Here is a 26,179-nt window from a genome sequence, read left to right as displayed (position 1 = left end):
CCCCTACAGGGGCGGTACTCCCGGCTCCAAAGAGGTGGGGTCGGTATAAAGGAGTTGAGGTCACCGGGAAGGGGCAAAAGCGCGACGGGACCTGAGCTGAAGGACGGGATCTCAAGCCTCAAACCCCTGCGCCATCCCGCCGTCTCTGTGTCCTCCTTTGGGACCCAGAACCTCCACCCTCCTTCTAGACTCGCTGGCTCCAGGCCAAGGAGCTCGCGCGCCGCCTCCGCCCCGAACGCAAACAGCTGTTCCCAGAGAAGTCGCCGCTCTCAACTTTGCCAACTAGTCCGCAGGCACTTTGACCAGCAGAGCAACCGGGACCTGTGGGTCAGGGTCCTCTGGCGGAGTTTAAAAAAAGAGGTGAAACTGCGGGGTCCGGGGCCGCGAGTCGCTAGGCTTCGCCTCAAACTTTGCTCTGACGGAGCGGCCCCGCCCCGCCCCTCCTCTCCCCCGCGACGCCCGCGCGCTCGGACTGCGCTTGTTCCCTAGCTCCGGGAGCGCGTGGGCGGCGGCGGCGACGGCGGTGGCGAGCGGAGGCCAAGGAGGCAGAGGCGCTTACGCTTGTCAGGTGGGTCAAGGCAGTTCTTTACAGCAGCACTTCCCATATGGTCTAGCGGTTAGGATTCCTGGTTTTCACCCAGGCGGCCCGGGTTCGACTCCCGGTATGGGAAAGCTGCTTTTTATTTTTTCCCCTTTTTCCTTTTTTTAAACTATCGGTTTGGAGGGCTCACTTTTTAAATCTTGTGTTCTGGTTCCTTTCTTGTCCCCCTGTCTGGGTGAGTTTGTAGAAAATGAGCATTACTGTAGTTAGTGGCGCCAGTAGCTGGGCTGTGGCTTTCAGAGTGGCGAGTGCCCCACGGTGCCTGCTGGAGAAGGGAATGCGCTCCGGGTCCTTCTCCCTCCCGCCTCCGGCTCGCAGGGCTGGTGGACCCGGAGGGAGTTTCACTTTCCCCAGGGCTGTTCCCCCGCCCCTCCGGCCCGTAGTTTTCCAGACGCCCGGGAGGTGATGATTAACTCTGGCCTTGCGTTATCTCCTCCCAGCGCCCCCCGCCGGCCCACACCCTCTTCGGCCGCCCTTGCGACTCTTCCGATGCGGGACGAGCTGGCCCCCTGCCCTGGGCGCCGCGGAGCCCGCGCCCCGGCCGATACCTCTAGTGGTCCTCTGGCCACAGGGTATTTGCCAGGCCCCACGGAACACACTGTGCTTTCCGCGCCCTCCCCGGGGGCGCGCTTTCCCGGCAGCGGAGCCGCCCGGCGCCCCTTTCCGCCGCGTGTGCGCTCGCGTCTCCACCCGCGGCGCCCGTGCAAGCGCGAGGCCGGCCCGCGAGGTCGTCCCAACTTGACATTAGGGGTGCTGGTCGCGGTCACGGAAAGTACCCTCGAAAAAAGGCCTTTGGGAACGAGAATCTTTTTTCTTTCCCTTTATAAACACCACAAGCTGTGGAGAAGAAAAATACCACTATGATGAGATGGCTTTAAATAAGTAAATCGACTTTCTAAAGGGTCTAACATTTTGAGCGCCGTTGATTTAAAAAAAAAAAAACTTGATTAAAAACAACAACAAGAACAACACATCTTGGGGTGGAGATGGGGCTTCGGAAAGAGAAAATTAGCTAGAGACTGGGGAGGGGACGTTAAAACAACGTTTCACTGTATTTTTAAATATAGAAGCCCTGTGTTTATTACAAAGAAGGGGCAGCTGTGTCAGCCTCATGTGAGCTGTAAATGAAACAAAAGCGTTATCTTAAATGCAAGCTGAAATTAGAAAATAGGGTGAGCTATAATGTTTAGTCTATTGGGCCTCCGGGAACAAACGAAGAAGGAAAAAGTGACTCTTGGAGATGAGTTTCTAGTCAGTGCCATTACTGAGAGCAGATGTTTTGGTTGTTAGTATGTGTGTTCCCAGACTATTTTGTAGCTTTAACTGCACAGTAAATTTGTTAATGTGATCTGCGTGATTAAGGATTAGTTAGGCTTACCTTGTTTAAAAAAAAAGAAAAAGCCTAAGTATTTTAAATCATCTTCATTAATTCAAATATTTGTGTATTTGCTACATACCAAGCACCACCAGATGCTTTTGGATTTACTGATGTTTGGGTTCTTCATGTTAGCTAGTGGATAGAATACTGAATGGAATAATATTTTGGTTTCTGTGATTAGCTGTGTGATGAGACTTTTCAGCTTCTCTGTTCTCTGGCTTTAGAGGCATACATTTTTGATAGCACATATCACTCACAAATTTTAAATAGAGTTACAAGAATTGTTGAGTGATTCTTGAATAGATAATGAAAGTGGAAGTTTCATTTAAATAAGTAATAGTGTGTCATTAAGAAGCAGTTACTAAAGAATTATACAGTAGTTGAAAATTTGGAAAGAAGGAAAGATAACTCGGATAGCTCTGCCTTAATTGTCCCCAGAGAGGCCTTAAGTTTTGACCTTTTTTTTTTTTTTTTTTTTTTTGAGACAGTCTCCCTCTGTAACCCAGGCTGGCGTGATCTCAGCTCACTGCAACCTCCGCCTCCCAGATTCAAGCTATTCTTGTGCCTCAGCCTCCCAAGTAGCTGGGACTACAGGCACCCGCCACCACACATGGCTAATTTTTGTATTTTGAGTAGAGACAGAGTTTCACTATGTTGGCCAGGCTGGTCTCAAACCCCTGACCTGAGGTGATCCACCTGCCTCGGCCTCTCAAAGTGCTAGGTGCTAGGATTACAGGCGTGAGCCACCATGCCAGGCATTGACCTTGCATTTTGTCATGAGTTTACCACATTGTACTAAATGGTGCTAAAATGGATGTTATTTTCAACTGTGCACTCGGTAATTGCAAATAGTTGTACTGTATACCTGGGGGCAAACACAAAGAAAGTAGTTGGATCATCTCTGTATAAAACACAGATTTATCTTTCGTGTAGTTGTGCGTTACATAGAATGTGGTAAGGCAACGTCTGAGTTGTAGAAGTGCTACTGGAGTAACAGGTGAGGAATCGGTTCTGCTCTAGGGAGAGAATTGGAGAAGAAACCTAGAGGGGAGAGTGGACCTTGAAGAACTGGTTGGATTTCTCCTGTTGGGGAATGTGAATCATAAAGCTGAGGTAGGGGGAACAAGTATGAGGCTGGCAAGTAGTCGGTTTGGCAGGAGCACAGAGTGCCTGCAGGGAGGGCCATGGGAGATCAAGCTGGGAATGTAGAAAGGAATTTTAACTTGATAAAATTTTGAGTAGGTAACAGGTTCTTTTATCAAGGAGTGACATTTTATGTCACAAAAAATTTTTAAACCATTTCTGTCTCTTGGAAAACCCAAAGATAGCAGTGGCATGTGAAAAATTCTTGTTTTAAAAGATTCAAGCAATAAAGAAACGTGGAATGTTTTGTGTCTGTAGATTTTATGTTTAGGAGTTGAATATTAATTTGTAATTAATAGAATGGAGAAAAGCAATCAGTTAATTAGAATTCATTTTATAGGAATGAAATCTAGGTTTAAAGTATGAGAATGTCTTGCTTTGTTGAAAGTGAACTTGGTATTCGAAGACAGCTCCTCGTTACTGTCAGTAAGACATGTATTTTAAATTGGTTAAGGCTAGGTGATCAATTTGTGAGGATTCATTCTTACACTTGTGCCATTGGCAGGCATATTTTAGGAGCTCTCTCTTGGGCCATAAATTAGTGACACTGAGTGCTGTTGATTTACCCAAATAACCTCTTTAATATTTGCTACTGTTAGGTGTAATTAGAAGATATATGAAAGAGGCAGGGTGTGGTGGCTCATGCCTGTAATCCTACACTTTGGGAGGCTGAGGCAGGCGGATCAACATGGCGAAATCACATCTCTACCAAAAATACCAAAAATTAGCCAGGCGTCGTGGCACACGCTGCACCTGTATCAGCTATTCAGGAGGCCGAGGTGAGAAGATCGCTTGAGCCCTGGAGGCAGAGATTGCAGTAAGCCAGGATCTCAGGATCATGTCACTGCACTCCAGCCTTGGAGACAGAGCCAGACTCCACCTCAGGGGAAAAAAAAAAAAAAGAAAAAAAAGTGAGAGAGCCTGGACAACATAACAAGAGCCTGTCTCTACAAAAATAAAATGTAAAAAAATTAGCCAGGTGTGATGCCACATGCCTGTAGTCCTAGCTACTTGCAAGCCTAAGGTGGGAGGCTCCATTGAGCCCAGGAGTTCAAGGCTGCAGAGAGCTGTGATGGCGCCACTACACTCCAGGTGACAGAGCAGGACCCGAAGACCTTGTCTCTTAAAAAAAAAAAAAAAAGACGTGAAAGTTCAGTAAATGTTTGCCGAGATGAACGCTGGTATTTAAAGAAGTAGATGGGATTTTAAAACAATTACTGCATTTCAGCTAAAATCTGAAGACCTTATCATGGTCTCGGAGGTCCAACATAATCTGGACCCTACCCTCGTAACCTCAGGTCCTACCTTATCTACCACTTCATTGTATCTTGGCTACGAAGGCTTCCTTTTTGCCATGCCAAACTTATACTTGTCTCGGAGTTTCGTTACTTGCCTTTTTCCTTTGCCTGGAATGTTCCCCCTCTAGCTCTGCACATCTCAGGTCAGCATTACCTTCTCAGAGACATCTGTTCTGACCACCTTAGCTTGAGATCCCTCTTCCTTGGTTACTTTCTGGTTACTTTATGACTTTTTTTTTTCATTTTCTTAGTATCTGAAACTGACCTGTTTATTTGTTTCTGTTTATTTCTTGTCTTATTCTGTCAATATAAGTTCCCTGAAGGCAAGGATATCATATAATGAGATCGTTCTTGTTCTGTATGTAGTAAAGATTCAAACAATAGTAAAGAAGTTGGAACCCTCATACGGTGCTGCTGGAAATGTAGAATGGTGCAGTTGCTTTGGAAAACAGTTCAGCAGTTCCTCAAAATGTTAAACAGTTACCATATGACCCAGTGTTTCCACTCCTAGGTATGTACCCAGTAGAAATGAAAACATGCCCACACCAAACCTTGTACACAAATGTTTATAGCAGCATTATTCATAAGCAAAAAGTAGAAACAACCTGAATGTCCCTCAGCTGATGAGTGAATAGGGTGAATAGGTAAAAGGTAGTGTATCCACATAGTGGACTATTTGGGAATAAAAAGGGATGAGGTACTCAATCACAAGAACATTACACTAAGGAGCCAGGAATGAAAGACCACATTTTTATTCCATTTATATGAAATATCCAAAAGAGGCAAATCTATAGAGAAAGAGGGTAGATTAGTGGTTGCCTTAGATTAGAGGGGATAGGGAAGTTTGGGGTGAGGTGACTGCCAATGTGGATAGTAAATTTAGGGTGATTGAAAGTCCTAAAATAGATTACAGTGATAGCTCTATAACTCTATAAATGCACTAAATAATGTTGAATTGTACACTTTAAATAGGTAAACTTCATGGTATGTAAGTTTTATGTCAACCAACCTCTTAAAAAAGATTGAAGCAATAAAAACCAAATAGAATATTTGATCTCTAGATTTTACATTTATCATTTGGATATTATCTGTTTTAAAATAATAGCAGCCTGGGCAACATGGTGAAACTTCATCTCTACAGAAAAAAAATACAAAAATTAGCTGGTGTGGTGGTGCATGCCTGGAGTCCCAGCTCCTCAGGAGGCTGAGGTGGTAGGATTGCTTGAACCCTGGGGGGTTGAGGCTGCAGTGAGCTGTGATCGCACCACTGAACTCTAGCCTGGACAACAGGGTGAGACCCTCTCTCTAGAAAATGAAAATTAAAATAATAATGGAGTAATTTAGTGGGGAAACTTCAGCTCCTAGTTAGTTCCACAGATGTGGCAAGTGCTCAGTAAATAACTGATGGAGGAGGTTAGATAAGTATACAGATAACTATGATATAATACATAGTGTGATACATGCTCAGAGGGGACTAAGCCAGGGATCATAAGTGTTTGATGGTGTTCAAAATCCACATCTGAGTTTGTGTGAGGGGAATAAGGAAAGGCCTCCTGTGGGAGGCAGCATTCGAGGTAAACTTTGAAGGCTGGTTAGGCTTTTGCTAGTAGAGACAGGGACGGGGACAAGGCATTGAGAGGAAGCAAGCAGGAGCAGAGATACACCAACAGTTACTAGCACATTTTAACGGAGCTGAGGTTGCCAGTAGGATAAGAATGGGTGTGAAAATAGATTAGGGTCTGTAGTGGAAAATGTGTTTTTACTATCCTCCCGATGCCTAGTGTGCCTCCAATGGCTCATACTTAGGAAGAACCATACCTCTCACCTGCAGAGAGCTGGAAGTGTCTAGGGACATATCCTCCTCCAGCTCATAGACTGTACTGTCAGGAGTGTAACTTTGGAGGCAGGGGCTTTGACTTGTTTTCCTCTGTATCATCAGACTTGAAGCAGGGCTTGGCACCTGGTAAACATTCAGAGAACATTTGAATGAATGAATGAAAATCAAGAAGTGGCAAAGTCTGTATAAAGCAAAACAAAGTTTATTTTACGAAGACCCTTGACAAGGAGATTTTGGAAGCCCCCTGGATTTGGAGCTAAGGAGTTTAGTTAGGGAAAGAGATTTCTGGTAATACGAGCAATGTTTTAATGAAACGAATTTGGTAGTAACGTGCAGGTTGAACTGGAGGATGGAAGGATTATATCTGTGGTCTCTGTCTCTACTGTCCCTTTCTTGTTCCCTCTCCATTAGGCCTTGACAAAGGTAACAGACTTCTAGCAGTCCAATAATAATCTCCTAACAGCTCTCCTTGCTTCTACTCTCTCCCTAAATAGGGTGGTGGCAGCAGAATAGAAAGGATCAGATACAAGAGATAACACTGAAGGAAAAATCTACGACTTCAGAAAGTAAATATTTCTAACAGAAATAGAGAAGTTATGAAGCACAGATTTTATTGGAGGGGACTGGCAGTTTTTACTCTTAGCATTGGCCAGCTAGTAAATTTATTGCATACCTGCATGTGTCTGTGGCTTTTGAACTCTGAAATTGTGCATTGACTCCATGAACAAGTTAATACTATGAGACTGCCACCCTGTGGACAAAATATCAAGACTAAAACCATCAAGAATTAAAGTTTCATTCATTTGTGATTTACTGTTTTAGAACTGGCTTTGGTTCTTCCACGTTGGTGCGCGCAGTGATGCTCATGAAATAGAAAGCTTGAAATTAGTTTGTTCTCTGAACTTTTTCTGAGGCTTTTAAATAAAGGGAATCTAAAATGGAACCAGTAGTTTTAGAAAGCTGCAATGATTCAAGAATGCTTTTTAGATGGTACTTCTTTGCTCCAGAAATTTCATGTGAAAGGATTGATTTTTAAAAATATTGTGGCATGTAGGCCTGTTGTGAAATAGTCTTTTGTCGCTTTTGTTGTACTGATTTTTTTCATCCCATTTTATAAGACATATGGTATTATCCTTGAGAGTTGTATTTTTTGAGAAATATATCAAACATCCCACCATACCCTTTTTTGGCTAAGTGAAAGTGGCCTTCTTGCCTTGTTTTTTTGTGGATTTGGTTTTAGTTGTTAAAAGTTCTCTCTGTTTTGGACGGATTGCCTTAATTGTATTTATACAAATGAGTTTAGGTTATATTATGCTACTTATTTAGAAGGACACTCTGCTCACAAATTATACTATTTTGGTAGTTTCATAAACTACCTTGAATCAAAATAAAATGGTGATTGTGAAATACTTATTTGCTCACTGCAGCTCAGGAAATGTTTCAGTTTTGGACTCATGACCAAATAAAACTTTCCCAAGAGATGAGCTGTTTACAGCCAATAATGTTATGAATGTCTTACACACTTGAATTCCCAGAGGTGTCAGAAGGGGTGGGATAGCCATTTAGGGCTTGAAATTTGTGTCACCAGTAAAGCAGAAGTGGGCTGAAGCAGCCTTCTGAGGTCAGCAATTGTGCCTTCATTAAGAAGGTGATATCCACACTGAGGAGAACAGATGAATCATTGATTGACCCCCTTGCCACTGATGCTTCACCATAGGGACCTGATACTTCACCATAAGGACCTTACATTTTGGTAATGTACTAATGGTCAACTATAATGTTAATGATCTTAATTTTTTTTTTTTTTTTTGAGTCGGAGTCTCACTCTGTTACCCAGGCTGGAGTGCAGTAGCATGATCTTGGCTCACTGCAAGCTCCGCCTCCTGGGTTCAAGCAATTCTCATGCCTCAGCCTCATAAGTAGCTAGGATTACAGGCATGCATCACCATGTCCGGCTAATTTTTGTAGTTTTAGTAGAGATGGGATTTCACTGTATTGGCCAGGCTGGTCTTGAACTCTTGTCCTCAAGTGATCCTCCTGCCTCAGCCTCCCAAAGTGCTGAGATTACAGATGTGAGCCACTGTGCCTGGTGATTTTCATTATTTAAATATTTCTCTGAGACAGTTCTTCTGAAAAATGTAGTTTGACAAATGCAATAAACTTTAAGTGTTTGGTTTTATTTAACCTTTTCAAAGTAAATATATGGAGTTGTGGGTAACTTTTCAAAATTATTTTTTGCTAACATGTATATCTTATATTCTACAAACAGCACTGTGTAATTGTAAGTGAAGTAGACTATGATGAAAGTGCACATGTTTATGTAGGTCTACAAGGTAAATTGCCATATAATTTAAATTATTTAGATTAGGTTAGTATTATTTAGATACAGTTTAAGACAAGTAACTTACTTTCTTAACTTTATTTTTAAGTATTGACTCATTTATTTATTTATTGAGACAGGGAGTCTCTCTGTCTCCCAGGCTGGAGTGCTGTGTGATGATCATGGCTCACTGCAAACTCTAAATGCTGGGTTCAAGTGATCCTCCCGCCTTGGCCTTCTAAAGTGCTGGGATTACAGGTGTGAGCTACTGTGCCCGGCCAAGGAAAGTAACTTTCAGAATACTTGGTGATCTAGTTACTCTTCACCTAGGTATTGAATGAAGAGTCAGTAAACTTGAAGATATATTTGTTTTCTAACCTTCTTTAATGGTTTTGCTATGATATCCTTTTTAAAACTATAAATGACAATGAACTTATGTAAATACATTTTTAGTTTAATATTTAACCAACACTTAAGAAACTTTATCACACAATATCTTTCTATATTTTTATGCTATAATGGTTACTATTTCAAGATTAATGGAAGTGTTGACTCCTGAGTTCATTTTCACAAATGTAAATACTAAAACATTTTCTTCTTTGAAAAGTAATTCTGGCCAGGTGCAGTGTCTCACGCCTGTAATCCCAGCACTTGGGGAGGCTGAGGTGGGTGAATCACTTGAGGTCAGGAGTTCGAGACCAGCCTGGCCAACATGATGAAACCCCATCTCTACTAAAAATACAAAAATTAGCTGGGCATGGTGGTGCATACCTGTAATCTCAGCTACTTGGAGGGCCGGTCAGGAGAATCACTTGAACCTGGAAAGTGGAGGTTGCAGTGAGTCAATATGACGCCATTGCACTCTAGCCTGGGCAAAAGACTGAGTGAGACTCTGTCTCAAAAAAAAAAAAAAAAAGAAAAAGAAAAGTACTTCTAATATAGATGACTTGAACTTTGAAAAAGCAGTAACAACTATTCTATAAATTTTGTGTGTATGCAAACTTGAAAACATCTTTTATTTTTGGATGCAGACTAATCACTATTGAATACATAACCTTTGATTTAAAAGATTTTTGTGCTTTATTTTAAATTTGTGGGAAGGTGTCTAGCCTAGTGACTTTTTGATCCAGAGAATCATTCTAGATTGTCTTAAATATTTATTTGTAGTTTAATCTTATTACTTAAAGTTTTTTGAATTTAGAGTCCAGAGACTAAGATACATTTCTGATTTAGGATGTGTTGATATATTGCTCTATATGAAGCTTTTTTTTTTTTTGAGATGGAGTCTCACGCTGTGTCACCCAGGCTGGAGTGCAGTGGTGCGATCTCGGCTCACTGCAAGCTCCGCCTCCCAGGTTCACGCCATTCTCCCGCCTCAGCCTCCGAGTAGGTGGGACTACAGGCGCCCGCCACCACGCCCGGCTAGTTTTTTGTATTTTTAGTAGAGACGGGGTTTCACCATGTTAGCCAGGATGGTCTCGATCTCCTGACCTCGTGATCCACCCGCCTCGGCCTCCCAAAGTGCTGGGATTACAGGCTTGAGCCACCGCGCCCGGCCTATATGAAGCTTTTTTATCTGTTTTCAGGTTGTGTGTGTGTGTGTGTGTGTGTGTGTGTGTGTGTGTGTTTCATTTTCAGTTTTAATCAAACATTTAATTCAACTTTTCAAGGTTGTGATGGGATTCATTTTACCCCTGCTGTTCAAACATCTGTGTTTATCATTGATACACTCTAATGCCAAGGTGCACAGAGCTGAAATAGAAAGGAAAGGTACAGCCACAGGCAAAGAGAATGGGAGAAGGTGTCCCGGTGCATGAATTGGGGGCGGTAGTGAAGGAGGAGTATCCTGAAGGGAGGCAAAACATAAGCTTGCTTAAGGAATTCGGAGCTCCATGCAGGCAGGTTTCATCAGAGAATTTCAGATATGAGTGGGAATGCCTTTCCTTTTTTTTTCCTTTGTTTTTATGCCATTTCAATGGCATAAAATGAACTACAATGTTACTGTCCCTTAAAATGCGACTTTGAAAAACTGTTTTTTCTTTTGCATTGCCATTACCTTCTAGAAGGTTATCTGTTTATGGAACATATTTTTAGAGGGCTTTTTGCCACAAATTTGTATGAAAATGAAGGCACATAAAGTTTATGTGAAAGCAGTCACAACCTGATACTCATTAGAATGGGTCCTACTAAAACAAAACAAAACAGAATATAACAGGTATTGGCAAGGATGTGAAAAAATTGAAACTCTTGTACAAGAATGCCTGTGTTGGTGGGGATGTAAAATGGTCTGGCCATAATGGAAAACAGGATGGCACTTTCTAAAAAATTTGAAAGAGGCCAGGCGCAGTGGCTCACGCCTGTAATCCCAGGACTTTGGGAGGCTGAGGCGGGTGGATCACGAGGTCAGGAGTTCGAGACCAGCCTGGCCAATATGGTGAAACCCCGTCTCTACTAAAAATACAAAAATTAGCCGGGTGTAGTGGCGGGTACCTGTAGTCTCAGCTACTTGGGAGGCTGAAGCAGAAGAATCACTTCAACCTGGGAGGCGGAGGTTGCAGTGAACCGAGATTGTGCCACTGCACTCCAGACTGGGCAATAGAGCAAGACTCTGTCTCAAAAAAAAATTTTTTTTTGAAAGAGAATTATCATCCAGCAATTCTACTTCTTGATATATACTCAAAATAATTGAAAACAGGGTCTCAGAGATATTTGTACACCGTTGTTCTTAGCAACATTACAATAATAAATACTTATTATGTTACCAAAAGGTAGAAACAACCCAAGGATCAATCAGTGGATGAATGGTTAAATAAAGTATGTTGTGTACATACAATGAAATGTGATTCAGCCTTAAAAAGGAAGGAAATTCTGACACATGCTACGTAACCTTGAGGACATTATGCTAAGTGAAATAAGCCAGTCACGAAGAAGATAGTACTACATGATTCACCTTATATGAGGTATCTAGAATAGTCTCACAGAGACTTAAGTAGAATGGTGGTTGCCAGGAACTGCGGGTAAGGGAGAATGGAGGGTTACTGTTTAATGGATACAGAGTTTCAGCTTTGAAAAATGAAAAGAGTTTTGTTGCACCACAATGTGAATGTACTAAAGACTATTGAACTGTGTACTTAAAAATGATTAAGATGATACATTTTGTTCTACTTTACCCCAATTAAATAATTTTAAAAAGCAGATTTCAATTTGTATTTGGATACTGTATGCTCATTATTTATGAGTGTAAAGAGCATCTGTAATGATGCAGTTTCTTATTTCACCAATATGTGAGTGTTAGGTGCTAGGATAAAACAATGATAAAACCTGACAAGCTCCTCATGAAGCTTACAGTTTAGTGGGAGAGACAGACATTGATTGAACAAGTAAAAAGTGTGCTTAAGTGTACATGCATGGCAGGGAGACCCCTAGCAAGTTGTGGGGAAGGGCTGGATTGAGAAGGCTTCCCTAAGGACATGATGTTTCTGTAGAGACCCAAAGGATGACTAAGCCTTATATAAGAGAAAGGGAGAAAAGGGAAGACAGAGTAGATTGAGGGAGTAGCATTTTGCAAATGCTCTGCAAGGAAGAAAGGGTATACTTTGGGAAATGAAAGGCCTGGAGAGCAGTAATGTAGAAAGTAAGATGTGATGGGAGATAAGGCTGCAAGGTATCAAATAATATGACATTCTAGGCCATGTTAAATATTTTGATTTTTATCTTCAGCAGAGTGGGCAGATATTGATGGGTTTTAAATGAGGGATTATGGAGGTGGAATGGCATAGGAACAAGAAAAATGATGTACTTTTTGGTACCCTTGGTCTTTAAGTATAAGCTACCTGTTTACTATGGTGTTTGAATGTTGAATGGGATTGTATATTGGCTGCCATTGTGGGCTGTTCATATGGTAAAGTGTACTTAAAGGGTGAACTTAAGGGAATTGTCAACGGTAATTGAGGATAAGTGATTTTCACCTTGATACTGTGACTTGGTAGTTTGAAGCCCTAGAAATTGCTATTTGTCTTGGGAGAGTCTGGAGTAAGAAGACTTTGAGCTTTTAGGACCTCCAGGGGTAAGTGGTGAGGAGGTGGGGCAGAGAAAACTGAGAAAGAGCTGTCCAGAATTGAGGCAAAATCAGGTGAGAGTGTTATCAGAGAAGCCAAAGAAGTGTTTAAAGTGATAGGCCTAACACAACAAGTTCTGAAAGTGTTAATTGGATTTAGCCCTGGGAGGTCATTGACTTTAGTTAGATTTAGTGGCATAATAGGGGCAGGATTAAGTTAGATTAGGCTGGGTTGAAGAATGAGTGGGAGATGAAGAAATAGAGTAGGTAAGGACAGTATATACACATCTTTTGAGGAAGTTGGGCTGTGAAAAGCAGGGAGTGAAAATGAATAGTAGTTGTAGTTGGGGTTGCAGTGTGTGACAGGGTGCCAATTCGGGTTCTTTTTTTTTTTTTAAAGGAAAAACTTGAATTAAAAAATATCTTCGGCTGGGCGTGGTAGTTCACGCCTGTAATCCCAGCACTTTAGCAGGCTGAGGTGGGAGGATTGCTTGAGCCCAGAATTTGAGACTAGCTGGGGTAACAGTGGTATCCTGTCACTACAAAATATTAAAAAATTAGCTGGGTGTGGTGGTGTGCCCATAATCCCAGCTGTTCGGGAGGCTGAGGTGAGAAGATCACTTGAGCCCTGGAGATGAAGGCTGCAGTAAGCTGTTTGCACCACTGCACTCCTGCCTGGGTGACAGATGGAGACCTTGTCTCAAAGAAAAGGCTATAACCCCAGCACTTTGGGAGGCCCAGACAGGCGAATTCCTTAAGGTCAGGAGTTAAAACTGGGCAACATGGTGAAACTTTGTCTTTACTAAAAATACAAAAATTAGCCAGGTGTAATGGCATGCAGCTGCCAGGTACTCAGGAGGCTGAGGTAGGAGGATCCCTTGAACCTGGGAGGCAGAGGTTGCAGTGAGCCTAGATCGTGCCACTGCATTCTAGCCTGTGTGACAGAGTGAGACTGTGTCTCAAAAAATATAAATAAATAAATAATATCTCCTATAGAGTCTAAGAAATATTTGAAAAGTATACACTTTACTTAAACAGGACAGAGCCAGATTGTGGAGTACATGCTGGGGGGTGGAATGCCTAGAGGTAAGGCATAGTAAGGTAGACTGAAGTCAAGATGGATAAATGTTTTGTATTGGAATTTATTCTGTGGGTGCTGATAGACTAGTGAAGGTTTTTTTTTTCTTTTTTTTTTTTCCCCCAAAAGGAATATTAAGGGGTAGTATTTGAGACATTCCTTTAAAAATAAATTATTCTTGAATTGGGAAATCAAATGATAGAATTGTAAAAGTTATAAGCATGTATGCTGGCAATGAGTATGGCTAATAAGTCGCATAATATATGGTGGAGTCTGTTTTATCACTTTCAGATAACATATAATCTTAATATAGGTAAAACCATTTTAATCAAAGTATGCATGATGGCATCAGTTTGTTTTTGAAAGAAATGTATTTTTGCTTTATGAAATTATTACAGACTTTACTCTTTCTTAAAGATGCTGGCATTTTTTTTAAACTTATTTTGAAATGACTTTAAGTTTAGAAAAGAGTTTCTTAAATAGCACAAAGAGGTCCTGTATATTCTTTATCCAGTGTCCACTGATGTTACCATCTTATGCAGTCATAGTATAGTGATCAAAACTAAGAAACATTGGTACAGTGCTATTAACTATAGACTATTAGGATTTTCTCAGCTTTTCCACTAATATCCTTTTGCGTTCCAGGATCTAGTCCGAGATATACCACACTGCACTTAATTGTTATCTCTCTTCTCCCCTCAAATCTCCTTTTTGACCTTGACAGTCTGGAAGAGTAACAGTCAGGTATTTTGTAGAATGTTCCTCAATTTGATTGTGTCTCTTGTTTTCTTGTGATTATGGACTGAATTAATGAGTTTTGGGGCTACTGGAGGTTTTTTAAAATTTCATTTTATTTTTCAAATTATCATAAATTAAAGTTGACTTTTTTATGTACAGCTCTGTGAATTTTGACACGTCTAGGTTTGTGTAACCATCACCGTAATCAGGATGTAGAACAATTCATCACTTCCCAAAATCCTCATGCTCTCTCAGTAGTCACACCCTCCCCCCAATCTATATCCCTGGCAACCACTGATCTGTTCTCCATCAATGTAGTTTTGTCTCTTCAAGAAGTGTTACGTAAATGGAATCATACAGTATTCAGTGGTCCCCAACCTTTTTGGCACCAGGGACCAGTTTCATGGAAGACAATTTTTCCACAGAAGTGGGTGGGATGGTTTCAGGATGAAACTGTTCCACCCCAAATCACTGGGCATTAGATTCTCATAAGGAGCGCGTAACCTAGATACTTTGCATGCACAGTTCACAGTAGGGTTTCCTCTCCTATAAGAATCTAATTCTCTGGCTGCTCTGACAGGAGGCGGAGCTCAGGTGGTGATGCTCGCCTGCCTTGGGGTTGAGGACTCCTGCAGTATGTAACCCTTTGACCCTGGCTTTTTTCACTCAGCATAACGCTTTTGATTGTCATCTAAGTTGTATTTATCAATAGTTAGCTCCATTTTATTGCTAAGTATGGATGTACTACAGCTTGTTTATCTGCCTCTTTTCGTTATGTATTTGAGAACATACTATGTGTCCTGGCACTATAACAAGTAATTTAAGTGAATTATTTTGTGAAATAAGGATTTTAACTGTCCCTTTCACAGATGTGAAAACAGAGGCTTAGAGAGTTTAAGTAGCTCTACATTATACAACTAGTCAGTAGTAGAATTAGGACTCAGCCTGGGTCACCCACTCCAAACCCCATATTCTTAATCATGAGGCTACACGGCTAGTTGCTAATGTTAGTTTCCTCATTTCTGTTATGACCAGAAGTGTAACTAAGAGAAGTTAAAGTTCACATTTTTTTAATGTGTCCTAAAATTCCCTTTCTTTTCTCTTTATATTTGTTTTGTCTTTTACCAAAGAGCAAAAGTAATAATAGCAGGGGTAATTTTTTAAAATCATTTTGGGAGCTAAGGGTTCTGTGATTCAGGCCTAAAGCAAAAGGTTAAGCCAAGTCAGTCATCAGTCCGTAGGACATTATGACTTAACATTTAACATTGAGTGCTTCTATTTATGAGAATTGTAACCATAATACTAAGTTTTTTCTTTTCTTTCTTGTGTTTTTTTTTAGAAACAAGGTCTTGCTCTCTCACCCAGGGTGGGTGCAGTGGTACAACTGTAGCTCATTATGACCTCAAACTCCTGGGCTCAGGAGAATCTTCTGCCTCAGCCTCCTGAGTAGCTGGGACTACAGGCTTGCACCACCATACCGGGCTAATTGTTTTATTTTTTGTAGAGATAGGGTCTCACTGTGTTGCCCAGGCTGGTCTTGAACTCCTGGCCTCAAGTGATCCTCTCACCTCAGTGCTGGGATTACAGGCATGAGACACTGTACCTGGCCCTGTTTTTTCTTAATCTCCTTATAAATAGAATCTTTGTTTTACAGATAGTTAATAAATATCACTGGGTGCAGTGGCTCACGCCTGTAATCCCAGCACTTTAGGAGGCTGAGGCAGGCGGATCACTTGAGGTCAGGAGTTCAAGACCAGCCTGGCCAACATGGTAAAACCCTGTCTCTACTAAAAATGCAAAAATTAGCTGGGCGTGGTGGTACATGCCTGTAATCCCAGCTACTTGGGAGACTGAGGCAGGAGAATCACTCGAACCCAGGAGGTGGAGGTTGCAGTGAGCCGAGATTGCGCCATTGCACTCCAGCCTGGGCAAGAAACTCTGTCTCAAAAAAAAAAAAAAAAAAGTAAGTAAATAAATATCAAATAAAAATAGACAGGCATTCTAAATCAGCCTACTTTAAAATAAGAGGGTTGCTCTCTATGATATTACTTTAAATTTTACTAATGGCAAAGGTAGTTGTCTTTTTTATTTTAAGAACTGAAATTTTGGTGTATTTAAGATGATCGTTTTTGAACTTGTGTGCTAACAGCCCATTTGCTGAAATATCCTACTGCTATAAGATAAAAAGAATGTTTCTAGAATGTTAGGGTGGTATTTCTGCTTTTTTTTTTTTTTTTTGGAGACAGAGTCTTCCTCTGTTGCCCAGGCTAGAGTGCAGTGGCGTGATGTTGGCTCACTGCAAGCTCCGCCTCCTGGGTTCATGCCGTTCTCCTGCCTCAGCCTCCCGAGTGGCTGGGACTACAGGCGTCCGCCACCACGCCCGGCTAATTTTTTTTGTTTTTTGTTTTTTTTAGTAGAGACGGGGTTTCATGTGTTAGCCAGGATGGTCTCTGTCTCCTGACCTCGTGATCTGCCCGCCTCAGCCTCCCAAAGTGCTGGGATTACAGGCGTGAGCCACCCTTCCCGGCCATATTTCTACATTTTATTAGTGAAGCATAATATGTATAATTAAATTTTCGTGGATTTTATAAAACTTCTATGTTATTCTGGGTACCTGTTAACTTTACGTGTTACCTTAGCAAATTTTATAACAATTGGATGAGGAGACTTGATTTTTTTTTTTTTTTTTTGAGATGGAGTCTTGCTCTGTTGCTCAGGCTGGAGTGCAGTGGCGTGATCTTGGCTCGCTGCAACCTCTGCCTCCTGGGTTCAAGCAATTCTCTGCCTCAGCCTCACTAGTAGCTGGGATTACAGGCGCTCACCACCACGCCTGACTAATTTTTTTGTATTTTTAGTAGAGACGGAGTTTCACCATTTTGGCCAGGCTGGTTTTGAACTCCCGACCTCATGATCCACCCACCTCGGCTTCCCAAAGTGCTGGGATTGCAGGCGTGAGCCACTGCGCCTGGCCAAGGAGACTTGTTTTAAGTGTAGCCTCAGTTTGATTTTTTGTTCTCAGTTCTATAGATACTATTCTAAGAACTTGGAGAGGCTATATATAAAATCAAATGTCAGAACTAGAATGGATCTTCAAAATTATCAACTCTCTAGATTGTCCCAATATTTTACAAAAAAAACTGAAATCCCATAGTAGTGTGAAATAACTTGTCCACACTTACAGTTAGTTGTAGAAGCTGCATGATACAGTTCCTGCTCTCAGATACATTGCTGGCTTATCAGTGTAGAAACAGACTTGTACAAAATTGACAGTAATACAAAATGGCATGTTCTAGATAGTAAAGGTACTTCTTTTCTTTTTCTTTTTCTTTATTTCTTTTTTTTTTTTTTTTTTTTGGAAATAGGGTCTTACTCTTTCACCCAGGCTGGAGAGCAATGATACCATTATGGCTTACTGCAGCTTCAACCTCTTGGCTTCAGGTGATCCTCCCATCTATCACTGGGTCTGATTCCGGTCAATGTCCACCAGCATGCCTGGCTCATTTCTTTTTTTTTTTTTTTTTTTTTTTTTTTTTTTTGGGGAGTCTGGCCTTTGCTCGCCAGGCTGGAGTGCAGTGGCGATCTCCCGGCTCACTGCAACTCCGCCTCCGGGTTCGCCATTCTCCTGCCTCCAGCCTCCTGGTAGCTGGGACTACAGAGCCCACCACAGCGCCCGGCTAATTTTTGTATTTTTAGTAGAGCGGGGTTTCACTGGTCTCGATCTCCTGACCTTGTGATCCGCCCGTCTCGGCCTCCCAAAGTGCTGGGATTACAGGCGTGAGCCACCGCGCCCGGCCCCTGGCTCATTTCTTTTATTTTTTTGTAGAAGTGGGGTTTCATCATGTTGCCCAGGCTACTGTTGAACTTCTAGGCTCAAGTGATTCACCTGCTTCAGCTCCCCAAAGTGCTAGGATTACAGGCATGAGCCACCATGCCTGGCCAGATACAACTTTTCTTAAAAAGGCGTCACCTCCCCGCCCCCCCCCACCAAAAACAAACAAACAAAAAACCCAAATCAAAAAAGCTTTATCTTTACCCTTTCACAACAAAATTACTTTATTTTTATGTGTGCGAGACAGAGTCTCACTCCTACCCAGGCTGGAGTACAGTGGCATGATCATGGTTCACTGCAGCCTCAATCGCCTGGGTTTAAGCAATCTTCCCACCTCAGTCTTCCCAGTAGCTGGGACCACAGGCACATACCGCCAAGTCTGGCTAATTTTTATTTGTTTTTATTTTTTGTAGAGACAGGTTCTCACTGTGTTACCCAGGCTGCTTTTAAATTTCTGGGCTCAAGTGATCCTCCTACTTTAGTCTCCCAAAATGTTGGATTTACAGATGTGAGCCACCACACCTGACCCAAAATTACTTTCTGTTTTCAGTTTTTCATCTCTTATTCTCTCCTAAACTTTTTCTAATCAGTTTTTTGTATTTGTTTTTACCTTTGCTGTACCGTGAAAACTTTCCTTTCAAAACAACAGTGACCTCCATGTTGCCAAATTCAACTGTCGTTTTTTTCTCAGACCTTATCTAACTTGATCTGCCATCAGCATTTGGCACAGTTGCTCATTCCTTATTCTTGGAAACACACATGCCTTGTTTTTTTCCTACATTTCTGAGTACTCCTTTTAGCCTTCTTTGTTAGTTATGCCTCATCTTTCTTAATGATGCCTCATACTTCTAAATGACGGAGTGTCCCAAGAATCTGTCATTGTTACTTTTCTAACCTATAGCTTTAATATTATATACATGTTAATGTAATATAAATATAAACAGATATGTATGTTAGTTATTCCCAAGTTTATGATCTCTAGCCCACACCTCTAACCTGGGCTTTAGGACTTTATATTCAACTCCAGGACTGCATATCTCATTTGGTGTCTCTAGTCTGGTAACTAATGAGCATCTGAAGCTTAATGTGTTCAGAATTGAACTCTGATATTCCTCTACCTCAAACCATTGCCATTTGTCCTCTTTCCTATCTCAGTTTTGGTAACTGCGATCTTTCCAGTTGCTGGAGAAGGGGGGTGCCCCGGCTCCAAGAAAGAGAGAATTCACCTTTCTATCCAGGTCCTTAGTGAATTGATGGTGCCTACCCACATTGGATGAGGGCAGATCTTCCTTATGGAGTCCACTGATGGAAATGCTAATCTCCCTGGGCACTTTGGCTCACACCTGTGATCCTTGCACTTTGGGAGGCTGAGGCGGGTGGATCACTTGAGCCCAGGAATTTAGGACCAGCCTGGGCAACATGGCAAAACCTTGTCTCTCCAGAAAATATAAAAATTAGCCAGGCATGGTGATGCATGCCTGTAGTCCCAGCTATTCGGGAGGCTGAGGTGGGAGGATCACCTGAGCCTGGGAGGTTGAGGCTGTGATCAGGCTACTGTATTCAGGCCTGGGCTACAGAACAAGACTCTGTTTCAAAAAAATAAAAAAGAAATGCCAGTCTCTCTGGAAACACCCTCACCCTCACAGACATACTCAAAAATAATACTGTACCAGTTATCTGGGTATCCCTTAATTCAGTTAAGTTGACATCCGAAATTAACCATCACAAGTCCACCCCTTGTCAACTTGGCACCCATGTGGCACCCATGTGCATCTCCTTAAACCATACTTAATCTCCAAATAGAGACAATTGCGAAATTGTAGTTCTGCCTAAAATGATAAAACTACCCTGCATACAACTGAAAATGCACTGATTTCTCCCCAGAAGAGGAGGTAAAGCTCTTGAATGTTGTTCTCCTCTTATATCCCACAATTTAATTATATGATGTAAAATTAACAATACTTGGCCAGGCATGGTGGCTCACACCTGTAATCCCAGCACTTTGGGAGGCCGAGGTGGGCGGATCATGAGGTCAGGAGTTTGAGACCAGCCTGGTCAATATGCTGAAACCCCGTCTCTAAAAACACAATAATAAAAATAGAAAAATTAGCCAGGTGTGGTGGCACGCACTTTTAGTCCCAGCTACTCGGGAGGCTGAGGCATAAGAATCGCTTGAACCTGGGAGGCAGAGGTTCCAGGGAGCTGAGATCGTGCCACTTCACTCCAGCCTGGGCAGCATAGTGAGACTCCGTCTCAAAAAGATAAAAAATAAATTAACAATACTTAAATACTGACATAAAGTAAATACATCTTATGTTACGTAGTAAAGGAGTAAGAGGAAAGAACACAAAGATATTTGCTTTGTTATATCTATGTGTATATACACACAAACGTATTCTGAAGAAAATAGAGAGAACATAGTCACGACAGTTAAAATCCTCATTTCCCCAACTGGTCAGGTGGTTATAGCTGGCGTTGATAACTACCTTCCTGTACTACACATTGTGTATTCTCTTTGCCTTCAGCAAACGCCTTAGCTGGTCGTGGTTCTTTATTTGGTGGGGTCTTCATTCTTAAAGGGTTTGGGCTATTAGTAGACCTTCCTGGATTGGGTTGTTTTCGTTTCCCGTCGACTTATTTACAGGCATGATAATACTAAGCGATGCCCCAAGGGATCTCCTGTATTCCAGATATGCTCTTCTTTACCTGCACTGTGAGTTAGTAGTCCAGCTTCCCATTCCTAGTTTAGATTAATCACCCCCAGCTACATTGACTCAGAGGCATGAGGAGCCCAAAGATGCTGGATGGTAGTTTTGACTCCAGTTCCACGGAATCATTGTTGTGTTTCCTGGTGGAAGTATTCCTCTCTCTCTGGACTAAGACTTCTAGGCCAACAGAGCATAAAGTTATGGGAACAGGAAGCAAAAATTTTGCTAGTGGGTAATGGTGAGTAGTGCCATTCCTATTTGTATTCCTTGGTTCAGGAAACAAGGAATATTGAATCCTGGCTATGGGAAAAACAGTACCATGTGGTGGATGCTAACTCAGAATGTATACAGCCTTCTAGAGAACCTAGCACCAGACCTGCAAGGTATTATCACCTAGCTGGCACTGTAACTGCATCGTCTAAGGTCCATTTCAACATCCTGTCAAGCTGGCTGCTTCAGGATGGCAGGGAACATGGTAAGACCAATGAATTCCATGAGCTTGAGCCCATTACCCCACTTTTGTGACTGAGATAAGTTCCATGGACGGAAGCAGTGCTGTGTAGAATGCCGTGATGGTAGATAAGGCGTTCTGTGAGTCCATGGATGGTAGTTTTGGGAGAAGCATTGCATGTAGGAAAGGCACATTTGTATCTAGTGTCTGTTGCAGTAAGAACAAACTGCTGCTCCTTCTGTGATGGAAGCAGCCTAACGTAGTCAACCGGCCACCAGGTAGCTGGCTGATCACCCCAGGGAATGGTGCCATACTGGGGGCTCTTTGCTGGTCTCTGCTGCTGGCAGATTGGGCACTCAGCCATGGCTATACCCAGGTGAGCTGTAGTGAGTGGAAATCCATGTTGCTGAGCCAGTGAATAACCTCCATCCCTGCCACCATGTCCAGGATTAGCCCCCTGGGCAATGACAGGTGGCTGGGGAAAATGGCTGACTGGTATCCACAAAACAGGTCATGCTATCCGCTTGATTATTAAAGCCCTCCCCGCCCCCCCAGCTAAGGTCACCCTTTGGTGAGTATTCACATGAGACAAATATCTTCACGTCTGTTGCCCAGTTAGGAGAGATCTCTTCTGCCCCAAATTTCTTTGTCACCAATTTTCTAGTTATGTTCCTTCGAAGTCCCTGAGCATCCTGTCAAACCATTGTCAATAGCCCATGCATTGATGTATAATCACACATCTGGCCATTTCTCCTTCACAGCAAAGTGCACAACTGGGTGTGCTGCCGTAAGTTCTGCCGACTGGGAAGATTTCATGACTGGATGTTCCAGAAAAAGGGCTGTAGCACTGCAGCTGTCCGCTTTTGGGTGGTGCTCGCATATCATGCAGAACCATCTGTAAACAAGGCTCTGTCAGCTGATTGTAGAATATTCCTCATGAGGCCAGAGGTACAATCTGGGTGAGAAAAGATAGTATAGCACCAGGAACCATGGGCATTTGGGCCATTTCATGTAACTTCTGCCTTTAGGACCTACGCAGGCCCAATCACATATATGTTACCTCGGTTTGATGATGGAATGGTGCTATGCACGCCCAGCCTTGTGGCTTCGAGTGGGTCAGGTAACACCCACTTCATGATAGACAAGTAGATTGCATAACTTGGTGGCCCGTGGTGAATGTTCAGTTTCTACTAAGATCCAGGAGCAGGTCAAGAGCTGTCTCTCAAAAGGGAAGTGTTACCTGCAGATGATGGCAAGGTCTTGCTCCAAAATCCTACAGGCCTGTGCTGTGATTCACCTATAGAGAGAGGCCTGCCAACTGCTGATACCTCAAGTACCATTGGATCTCCTGAGTCATAGGCCCAAGTGGCAGAGCAGCTTGCAGAGCAGATTTGTTACAGATTTGTTACAGAGCCTTCTATTCTGGGTCCCACTCAAAACTAGCAGCTTTTCTGGTCACTTGGTAGTTGGGCTGGAGTAACACTTAAATGAGGAATGTGTTGCCTCCAAAATCTAAATAAACGACTTAAGTATTGTGCCTTTTTCTTGGTAGTAGGGGTGGCCAGATGCAACAATTTATCCTTTACCCTAGAAGAGATATCATGATATGCCTCACACCAATAGACCCCTAGACATTACACTGAAATAGAAGGCCCTTGAATTTTAGTCAGATTTATTTCCCAGCCTCTGACATGCGATGTGTTATCATTAAACCTAGAGTAGTTGCTACTCGTTGCTCATTAGGTCCAGCGAGCATAATGTCATTGATATAATGGACTAATACGTTACCTTGAGGGGAAAGGTGATCAAGATCCCTGTGAACTAAATTATAACATAGGGCTAGGGGGTTGATATATCCCTGAGTTAGGACAGTGAAGGTATTTTTGGCCTTGCCATTTGAAAGGAAACTGCTTCTGGTGGGCCTCATGGACAGGTATGGGGGAAAAAGGCATTTGCCAGATTGATAGCTGTATATAACAAATACCAGGAGATGTGTTGAGGCTAAAGAATGAACTCATATCTGGTACAGCAGCTGCAAATGGAGTCACCACTTGGTTAAGCTTATGAGAATCCACCATGATTCTCCTAGATTCATCTGTCTTCTGCATAGGCCGAATAGGGTTTATTTATCATGAGTGTGTCTCTTTTGTTTGCTGTATAGCAAGGGGCTAGAACAGTACCTGGCACATAGTAAGTGCTGAGTAAATATTTGTTAAATGAATGACAGAGTCCCTCAAATCAGTCACTAACTTGACATTGGGAAGTCACTTGGTACAGACCTCTTATCTCTATTTTTAAAGTGAGATTGGATTGGATTCGTGTTTTAAGCTTTCCTACAGTGAAGACTTAAATGTATGGAGTGTCAAGGTTCCTTGAAGGCTTTATAAGAATTCAGCTGCTTAAGTAAAAACTTTAGAAACCACTGGACTGGATAAAGTATCTCTAAGGTCTCTTCCAGTTCTGCGATGATCAGTTCTCACAGTAATTGTAAGTGGGGCTGTTGAGGAAATTCTTCTGCAAAGGAGGCATTGAAATTGAGACTTGATGGATGGATGTTCATTAGGCAGAGGTCGGGGACAGGATGGGAAATAAGGCAAGTGCTTTTCAGGCCCAGGGAAGAGTTACAAGGAAGTGAGACAAATAGGAATTGGACAATTCAGGAAATTTCCGTACAGCTGTCAGGGGCTGGGGAGTGAGGGGGAGTCAGGAAGATAGGGCTGGAAAAGTCAGGGAAATTAAAAGTCAGATTGTGAAAGCCTTGAACACCGTAATAGTCTGGCTTTTAATTTTGCCTCTAAGAAGTCAGTTATTTTTATTTCTTTTTGTTTTTTGGGCCGTAAGTGATAATCATTTCACTCTCGGAGTTGTTCTTAAGGAAGACTTCTCTAATGGCAGAGTGATAGGTGAATTTAAAGTAGGCAGTTGGTGGTAGAGAAACAGGAGGAGACTGTGATATTATTTTTCTGTGATATGATGAGTACTCTTTTACCTGAAGAGTAGCAAAGGAGGAGCTTAAGTTTCATTCTAAACTCAGTATAAAAATTAGATTTCCTCTCTGCAACATTTAGAGATTATTGAATAGTAGGTTAGCAAATGTCTTTGAGTGACTGCTGTGTGAAGAACAGTAACTAGATAGATGCCGGGGCTACATAGAAACAGAGCAGTGGTGGCCGTGTGTGGTTGTTCACGCCTGTAATCCCAGCACCTTGGGAGGCTAAGGCAGGCAAATCACTTGAGCTCAGGAGTTTGAGACCAGCCTTGGCAACATGGCAAAACCCTGCCTCTACAAAAAATACAAAAATTAGCCAGACATTGTGGTGCACACCTGTAGTCCCAGCTACTCAGGAGGCTGAGGTGGGAGGATCGCCTGGGAGGCGGAAATTGCCATAAGCTGAGGTGCCAAGGTCCTGTCACTGCACTCCGGCCTGGGTGACAGAGCAAGACTCTGTCTCAAAAAACAAAAACAACTGTCCCCCGCCCCCCAAAACAAACAAACAAAAACAGCAGTGGTTCTCATAAGCCTGACCTCCACCTGTACTACTGAATCCATTTCCAGGAGTTGGCATGTGTCTTCATGAAGTTCCTTTAAGGGGTGCATTCCTGGTTACAGGCTCCTGAAGTAAAAGATACATTATTTTTAATATTGAATTTAAAATTTAATTATGAGAGATAAAATATCTCTATACAAACAACTTGAGATTGCAGTCAGCCTATTACCTGGGAGCTTTATAAAGAATATAATCATACCATCAGTTCTTGGTTATTTTTAATATCAGAGGAAACGGTAACACCCAGAATAATACCTGCAATAGAACCTTGAATTGATCTATATCAAGTCATAGGGGCCAAGTCATGTCTTTAAAGATATTTCAATGTTTACTAAAATCCTGATATACTACATTTTTCCCCTCAGTGAGCAGTTTTAGGAAAGTCACTCATTCATGTCTGAGTTTCTGCTGAGTTTTGGGCCCTGTCCTAGGTGATGAGAATATAGTGTAGACAAAAGCCATGGCCCCTTTTGCCTTTGATAAGCTCCTGAAAATACATAGACTGTTGTCTCAGAGGACCACTTTTGGAGGGTAGTAAAATGTACCACCTAGTTACCTGTCCGTGCAGAAGTGGGAAAGAGGATTTGGTTTAACAAAGCTAGTGATAGAGCATAGAAAATTAACTATGTTTTACGTTTAAGCTCACATGTAGAAATTCTGCACAATTCTTGGAACCTGGGATTATACTTTTGAGAGGCATTAACATCAACAAAATAAATTCTGCTTGATTGAAAGATTTGTAACAATCTCAGTCTTTTAAATTTTATTTTTCTATTTAAATAGTGGGAAACATTGATTTTGATCATTTGCCATGTTAATGGTGTGATCTTTTCTTTTTCCATCTCTGATAGTGATAGCATGTTAGCTTCCAACCTATGGGATGGTTTCAAACAAAGCTTTTTTTAGCCCAAGTTTCCTAGATATGGAAATTAGAGTATTCTATATTTTTGTACTAGAAGTTTTCAGATTTGAGTTCAAAGAGAAGAGGTAATGATAAAAAGGAAAAATAAGCTCTAGCACAATAAATTCTTTTTATAAATTCTGTTTCAGTGGAGGAAATAAATAGTATCTGAAATTTAGTTGGCATTTAAATTCATTCAGTTGACTCAATCTCTCTCAGCTAATAGTTTAAATATACATGTTGACAATTCCAGGAGCAGCCATGAAAGCTTTATAGTAAGATATATACTGAC

General features: G+C 42.0%; 1 protein-coding gene and 1 non-coding gene across 2 annotated transcripts in view; both read left to right on the top strand.

Moving 5' to 3' along the window:
* Positions 1–75: 75 nt before the first annotated feature.
* ELF1 (E74 like ETS transcription factor 1) overlaps positions 76–26,179 on the top strand; it is a 113,978-nt gene continuing 87,874 nt past the window's right edge. The window contains exon 1 of the mRNA XM_009191825.4: positions 76–568. The gene's annotated coding sequence lies outside the window, so the exon portion shown is untranslated. The remainder of the gene's footprint in view (positions 569–26,179) is intronic.
* TRNAE-UUC lies at positions 600–671 on the top strand. Its single transcript has one exon. It is a non-coding gene; the product is annotated as a tRNA-Glu (tRNA).

This window comes from Papio anubis, chromosome 15 (genome assembly GCF_008728515.1).
Source record: "Papio anubis isolate 15944 chromosome 15, Panubis1.0, whole genome shotgun sequence".
Lineage (NCBI taxonomy): Eukaryota > Metazoa > Chordata > Mammalia > Primates > Cercopithecidae > Papio > Papio anubis.
Note: the sequence above shows the minus strand (reverse complement) of the source record. Positions and strands in the feature narration are given on the sequence as shown.